General features: G+C 37.0%; 1 long non-coding RNA gene across 1 annotated transcript; it reads left to right on the top strand.

Annotated features, from left to right (window-relative positions):
• The first annotated feature begins 3,012 nt into the window (after positions 1–3,012).
• Positions 3,013–7,889, top strand: LOC116083789. The gene is made up of 3 exons (XR_004115914.1): positions 3,013–3,235; positions 4,083–4,159; positions 7,735–7,889. It is a non-coding gene; the product is annotated as an uncharacterized LOC116083789 (long non-coding RNA).
• The last annotated feature ends 383 nt before the right edge of the window (positions 7,890–8,272 follow it).

Raw genomic sequence — 8,272 nt, forward strand, 5'->3', positions numbered from 1 at the left:
CTCAGAAATCCACCTGCCTCTGCCTCCCAAGTGCTGGGATTAAAGGCGTGTGCTACCACTGCCCGGCGAAGCCATTTCTTAATGGGAGTTCTGTCTTTCCAGATAATATTAGCATGTGTTAAGTTGACCGAAACAAAGTAAAAGAAAACAACTATAACAATAACAGCAATAGCAACAACATAACACTAAGTAGCACATCAGCTTGAGTCACTTGGTCATTAATATCAGGAGAGGCTGTGACTGGGATCTAATATATAAGCGACAAAGTTTCTTACTAGATGTTGTACAGGTGTGTTTATATACACAGGATCTACACAAAGTCAAGCTAGCCCAAATTGAAGCATATCTGTGGAAGAGAATCACCAGGCTCCACCTTACATTGAAGAGCTCCTGGCACTGGATAATTTCTGAGGAGGGAGAGTCATTCTTTTCTGAAGATGTGGCCACAATGAAGTTTTTTATGCTCCAGCAGAGATCTGTGCATATATGACACAAGCTATAGTCATCTAAACATCAGTTGAAGAAAATAACTTCATGACTTAGTCTGAAAGTAAGCCTGTTGGGAATTTTCTTAACTTATAATTAATGCAGGATGGCCCAGAACATTGGGGACTATGCTGGTTGCAGTGTGAAATCAGGATGAGCAAGCTATCAGGAGTAAGCTAGGTAGCAGTACTCTTACACAGCTTCTGCATCCATTCTTTCCTCTAGGTTCAGTCATGCTTGAATTCTCTCCCTGACTTCCTTCTATGCTGGTCTGGGTTGTAAACGTGTAAGAGGAATAAGCTCCATGCTCCACATGTTGCTGATAGGCATGGTGATTTGTCACACCAATAGAAACCAAACTTAGAAATTTGGGAAGAGGCACGTTGAGGGAGTTACATTTGGAGCAGGGGGACAGTTATGGTCACATTTCCTTGTATATTTATATGAATTCTTAAAAATTAGAAGAAAGTTTAAATTACTTAAAATATACTCTTTCGTATCATCTTTTAGACATATCTGGTTATATCGAGGGGAAACCCTGGTTGCTTATGCATCTTTGATATGCTTGCTTTCTATTCTGTCTATTTTCACTAAGGTTTAGGTAGCCTTCTGCAGGTACTGCAACGATAGTATGTCTTTGTCTCGGCTTTATCGTAAAATTTCTGCATCTTTGAATTGAAGCAATTATTATTTGAGATAAAAACTGTATAATCACACAAGATCAGAGAGGAAGTATTAGAGGAAGTTGGGAGGGCCTGTTATTTTTCTTTAGTAGGCTACAGAAAGAATAAAGGAGAGATTATCTGAGCTAGATCTTGAAGGATATTTCTGATTGGAGTAGTAAGGAAAAAGAATAGCTGATAAGACAGAACATAGTGTTGGGTAGGTTTAAGGGGCTGTCCGTGGACACTACACTTGGCTTGAGGCAGTGGCTTGAAAGTCAATACAGGAACATGGGGTTAGGAAAGTTCTTTCTTCTACTTACCCTAATGCTAATGCCAAAGGATAAGTGACTGTTTATTTATAGGGAAATATGCATACCTGAGATCATTCTAAGTGGTGTTTTATTTTCTGAGCAAGCATTCTTTTTGATTCTTATACTGTACACTGAGCAAACCAGAATGTTTTATAGCAGTCTAAGTTTGTCTGACACTGTCACACTGTCCCGAGTTTTCAGGGATGTTTTCACAGTGTTTCTTCATAATCAGAAGCAGAAATTTCTTTTCTCCCATCTTTGAATCTGAAAATTCACCTTGAATAAGCACAGTTTCCTAGCTTCGGGGGTCACAATAACCTGAAATGCATAATTTAGAAGAAAGCTCGGTGATTCACTCCATAGTTGAGACTAAACTAAATTCTAAACTGAGACAATATAATCTGATGTAGAATGCCCCTAAAAGCACCATAAAGATGTGGTACCTCGATGTGGAGACAGCACCCAAGTTCCCATGGCTGATGAAAGACAGTATATTCTGCTGAGCGAGCACTTGATTTAATGCCTAGGTCCTGGCTCTCTATGTTGTATATGTGAGTCAAGTGGGAAGGGAAACAGAAGAAAAATGGCCTTTTGTTTCAGAAGATGGTAGAGGCAGGACATTTAGGCTGTGATAAAGACATTCTAGAAGCTATGTCCCAGAGTACAAGCATTGATTCTAGTTGCAGGAGTGCTGCTACCCCTTAGAATGTGTGAGGCCCAAAGAATACACTAAATCAACAGAAAGCGACAAAGGGCAAAGAAACTATAGAGAATGAAAGTAAAAATTTTGCTGTCAGCATTACTGAGAGAGAATCACTACAGTTTTAAAAGTAAATATTAATTCTGCTGTAATAGAAGAGGCCTATATGTCTAAATGTGTTACATACATTATTAGATCTTTGGTATATGCCAGTACCTAATTATTAAATGTCATGTTTACACATTCCAAGCAAAGCAATATTGAGAAATATATGCCAGCCATTTCTGTTTTGTTTCACTAAACTATTCAGAAAAAGCTAAAAATATTCAGATTTTTTCCTAGGAATTCTGTCTATATTTTCCTTATAATGCATACAACATTAATACATTAAATACATACATTAATGGTATAGTAATTTGAATGTTTTCATAACTTTATTTTATTTGTATTATTTATACATAAGTTTAATTTGTATCAAACTTATTTTATGGATTGTATTTTCCTATTTGCTTATATAATGAATTTATGCTTATTTTGTGCTTTTATATAATTACTTTAATAGTATTATACTTATATTCTAGCCACTATAAATATTAAAATTACAAATAAATGAATTAAAATACAATTTTTCAATACAGGTTAAAATTGTATAGTGGTAAAGTTGGAAAAGTACGTATATTTATGTATACACTTGTATATATATATGTATATATACATATGCACATGTATTCTAATACTTATTATTGTATCATAGTGAAAACTTTCAAAATTCTGTCTCTTAATTCTTTTGGAATGTGCAGTATGTTAACTTTACGTATGGTCTGTCCATGCACAGTAGAGAGCAGAATCCTGCCCATAGGAATGGGACCAGCCCTGGAGGAGAGCCTCTTTGTTTCTCCCTTCCCACAGTTCTTCCTGTGTTTAACAATCTCCTGACTCTTGACTTCAATAAGACTACTGCTCTCAGATTCCACACATGAAAAATACCTGGTGCTGGTTTTCTGTTCATGGCTTACTTTATTCGATGCAATGTTTTCCAGTTCCACTGATGTTGCTGAAAACGACGTCATTTGGTTTGTTATAACTGAACAGTAACATATACCTTTACTACATATATCATACCTTTACTACATTTTCTTTACCCATTAGTTTATCCACTTATCAGCTGGTGGATTTTGGCTTCACTTTAGACTTTTTGTCAATAATGTAGCAGCAAACAGAGTATAATAGATGCTTTGAGGTCATGTCCAGATAATTCCAGTTCATGCTAATGTTTTACAGCATTTCGCCCACGTGTTTTTTCATAATTTAAAGCATCGTGTTTGCACCTTTATTCCGTTTGTGTTTATATGTGTAATTGTTATGGGATGGGGCATAATTTCGTTCATCTGCACGTAGATCTCCAACTTCTCTAGCATTATTTATAGAAAGGAACTTTCACTCTCCAGTGTATGTTCTTAGCACCTTTTAAAAAAAATAACCAGTTGACTTCAGGCGTGTGGGCTTACTTCCCGACTCTGACTTGTTCCATTGTTACTGTATTTAATTCTCAGTTATTCTTTTTATGTGCACATCATGCTGTTTTTAAGATTACTGCTTTGTAGTATTTTCAGAATCACCAAGAGGGATGCTGAGCTGCATGTTTTGCCTTAGCCCCAACTTTTATTTGTTCATCTTATATAAAATTTAAGAATGGTTTTAGTTTCCTTTTTAATTTATACTTAGGAGTTAGGTATGCTTCTAAATCTATCAACCACAAAGTGGAGCTATGCCTATGTAATTTATGTTATATACATTTGAGCCCCTTTTTTTTAATTTTTAAAATTTTACTCATTTCACATCCCTACTCCATTTTCCTTTCAAACTTCCCTCCCAGTACCCGACTCTTCCCCCATCCATTCCTCTTTTGTTTGTCTTCAGAAAGGGGCCAGCCGCTATGGATATCTAGCATGGCATATTAATCTGCAGTAAATTTAGGCAACTCCTCTTCTTTTAAGGTGAGTCAAGGCAACCCAGTAAGGGGAAAGTGTCCCAAAGGCAGGTAACAGAGTCAGAGATAGCTCCTGCTCCCACTGCTTGCTGTCCCAGAACGAGACCAAGCTACACAACTGTAACGCACACGGCCTTAATGAATCCTTTTGAGATTGAGGATGGTTTTCAATATACTTGATTTAAAGGATTATGTTTGCCCTCAATTTAGTGTGGTGTGAATTTTGGCATAGTCTTGCTCGCCCTTAGCACTGGGGCTTTCCTTTGGATAACTGGAATGCTGATGTTATTTTCTACTGTCTATTAGAACTTGTAGGAGGATCATGAAAAGAACTTAACATATGAGGTTACCAACAGGCATCACTCTACTTTCTTTCCACTGCCCATGAGACTTCTACCTAGTGCACCTTGCAAATGGACATTACTTATCCTGAGATCCTGACACACTCACATAATATTCAAGGCTTGTCTCTGTAGATATCTCTCTTTATTGGATGGTCATGCTAGAGTCCATGTCATACATAAGACTAATGTTAGCAAATAAAAGAAGATGAAAAGGGGTGTGGGATTTCTGATCTTTGTGTTTGGAAGCCAGTATTATCATTTTCTTTTGTTGCACAGACACAGTCAGAGTTTACCTAAGCTGTCTGTGTTCATTAAGTCCCCCTTACAACTCCCACAATGGACTTAAATCTCCATGTTCCTTTTGATTCTTAAGCCTTCCCTGACCTCTCTGTGTATCACTTGACCAAACTACCTTTAAAATAGCATAATTTCCTTAAGGAAATTTATGCATTTTATGACCTTTTCAGAGAGAAGATGCATCAAACAGGTATTTGATTAGGTTTTGAGGCCATTTTTTTTTTTTTTTTGTGAGAGCAGAAGCTAAGTTTTAGTGGAGCATGCCAAGAGGCACTAGTCTATATCTATATAAGCAGGAAATGAACATCATTCACAGGAGTATAGTTACACACTAAGGGGAAGGGAAGAGAGGCTTTCAGTCTTGTCTGGGTGTGATTAAGTCAAGAATTCTGTGACCATTTGCTATTAAACAACACAATTTCCTCATACTTTCAGAGTTTTTTGAGTTACACTTTCAGAGAGGTGCAGTGTTCCCCTAAACAATTAGACTCTGAAAATAGGACTGGCCTGAAGATATAAAGACATATAAGAAGATTTTGAGCACATTCTTATAGCCAAGATGATCAGTTCTATTTTAACAAGAAATATTAATTTGATGCAAAGTGAGCCATTAGAAATTTATTTACATGTTTGAACTGTTTTTGTTGTTTTTGGTCTGTACCAGAGAAACATTCTACTTAGTATTCAGAATAAAGGATTGAAATGTTTTGACTGTCAGCTTTTGTTCTAAAGGAAGGATTTTCCATAGCATTAAATAGCGTTAAATTTTCTGTCCATTGTGAAGTGTGGATGAGCTTAAGAATAACTTGCTGTTAGATTTGTTTAGTACCTACAAGGCGTTTTGTTATGGGAAATGCATACTTATTAGGAAGTTTATATTGAGCAGTTTGTCCCATTTAAGTGGTAATCAAGTTCTTAATAATTTATGTTATACAAATGTCTTTACCTATTTGCTGCCTACATTTTTAAATTTTTCTTTAAGTCTTTGTGTGTTTGTGTTTGTGTGTGTATGTGTGTGTGTGTGTGTGTGTGTGTGTGTTACCTGGGTAGAGGTCAGGGGAGTACTTTCTGAAGATGGTTGTGTCTTTCATAGGGTGTGGAAGCAGGTCACTCTCTTGTTCTGTTTCTATTAACTCCAGGCTAGTTGGTCTCTGAGCTTTTGGAGATTTCCTGTCTCAGTCTCCCATTTTGTTGTAGAATTTCTAGGATTGTAAGTGTATGCCACTGCATTCAACTTTGACTTGGCTTCCAGGAATTAAACTCAGGCCATTAGGCTTATGCAACAATAACTTTTTTCTTGCTGAACAATCTACCAACCTCCCCTTTTATTTTTCCTAATGATGTGTTTTTACAAAAAGAGATCTTAATTAGAAGTGTTAGAGTGTTACCCAGCTGTATATGAACCTCATATGGCTAAGGTTTTTGAACCCTTTTAAAGAGATTTTCATTTATTAATGCTACAAAAGATATTTTAGGTTACCATCTAGACTCCTTATCAGTTATTGCCTTTTACATTTCCATCTGATATTATTTATTTGTGAACTAACATGGAAAATAAGTTCCTTTCTTCCTGGATAGACATCTGATTGGGTGAGTTCTAGTTTTCAAAACTGCTGCTTTTTACTCACTGTCCTGGAAAGCGACTTTGTATGTTTACATTTGTGAGTGTGTTCACAAGTGTTACACTGTGTTCCTGTGATGTCCTGGTCTATGCTGTCAACAACACTCCATATTCATAATTACTGCATTCAGCATCCCTTCCTCTGCTGATACCTGCTACACTAATATTCCAGATCACCATGTTATTTCAAGATTTCTGGAGAATTTTCATGCCAACATAAATTTCCTACCTGCATGATAAGACATTTCGGACCCATAATCTGTTCCATAAGGATACTTTTAGAAAATGCCCACTTTTATAAACATCTCCTAAACGGTTCTATTAATAATATTAATGCTGCAGTAAGACAGAGTTAGGAACATTTCAAAAGAAAGTGACTCAAGGAATTTTGCAGTGTACTCATGTGTGGGGTCAGTATTCATCCAATGAGCTAAACGTAGCTATGGTACACCAGTCCATCACCTTGTTAAGTCTTTCCATGATGTCCATGCTCCAAATGTACTGAGAACCCATGGTGAGTGCTGGGGGTTGACTTGTCAGCTTGGTAGGTGTATTATTACAGAGTCTCAAAGTTGTGACCGAACTTTTAACCAGCTATTTCTGTTCCATCGAAATTCTGAAGAGGAAAAAAAATTAGTGCATTGCATTCTCACAAGCTGTTTATGGATGTTCAGCCTTCTCTGTGCATGGTTTCTCAGTATAACACTGAGTGAAAGGTAATGCTTTTGCTACCACCTCTAAATATCATCGCACCTTGGCAAATCTGCAGAGTTATATAACACTGTGATTAAACAGAATCGCACTACTTGCATAGCAAAGGTTCTGAGTTCTGCTGACGTAGAAAATTCAGAATTTTAAGAGCTGCAGATGGCTTACCTAAAGTTGATAGGAGTAAGAAAGGTACACTAGCTCCTAAATTTCAGAGCAACACTGTGGTACAAATCAGAGAAAATGGACAAAAATGGACTAGACTTTCCTAGTCCCACTTAAGAGTCCATTTGAATGAATAATGTTTTCTTTACATCTTGGCTTACTGCCATGGAGGCATTCAGAATTAGAATAAAAAATCATTTACTAAGAAAATAGGCTTAATTTGGACCCAGTAACATAATTAGTGAAGAACAAGAGTATTTCTAATCTATGAGGTTTTCTTGAGCATTGAGCAAAACCAGATTTGTAGATCATATGGTGTTGCATGGAGGAAAAAAAAAAACGGAGAAATTATTCTTTGTTTCAGGGATAAAAATATTATGTTTTTCCTAGTTGACAGTTCTGTCACACTTGAGTTACTGAAGCAAATTCCCCTTTCTTCTTTATTAGCGAATGAGGTACTCATCAAAGCTCAGCTATTAAAGCCGTTTGGCAGAAATTACTTATACAGGTCAATTACAATTTCTAACAATGAAAAACAAGAAGGAAAAATGCTCCTGGTTTCACATGACGCTGTCTAAATCGGTGATTTTCGCACATTTTGAAATTGTGACAAGAGGCTGAGTGCAAACAGCGCAGGCCTGGCTGACACATCCACAGTTCCTGTGAACGCCTCTGGAGGAGTCGCATAACCTTCATCCTGGAGCTGACACCTGCCTCCCGAGAGGAAGACGTATCTTCCACTTCCACCACACAGAAAGCCTGCCAAGACCGTGGCTGTGTTGTTCTGTGCCTGCCCTTATTTCACACGGGAAAGTAAAAAACCACATGATAACCAAGTATTTGGCTACTAGTTTTCCATTCCATGTTCAAGTTTCTATTTTCACTTGCTATTCTGAGCTTACTATTATAGTCTTTGGCTAATTATGTAAGGTCACCAGGTATTATAACAAGGCAGGCGATGGCAGGGTGAGGTTAGTTTAGGTGA

Source organism: Mastomys coucha, unplaced genomic scaffold (assembly GCF_008632895.1).
Source record: "Mastomys coucha isolate ucsf_1 unplaced genomic scaffold, UCSF_Mcou_1 pScaffold8, whole genome shotgun sequence".
Classification (NCBI taxonomy): domain Eukaryota; kingdom Metazoa; phylum Chordata; class Mammalia; order Rodentia; family Muridae; genus Mastomys; species Mastomys coucha.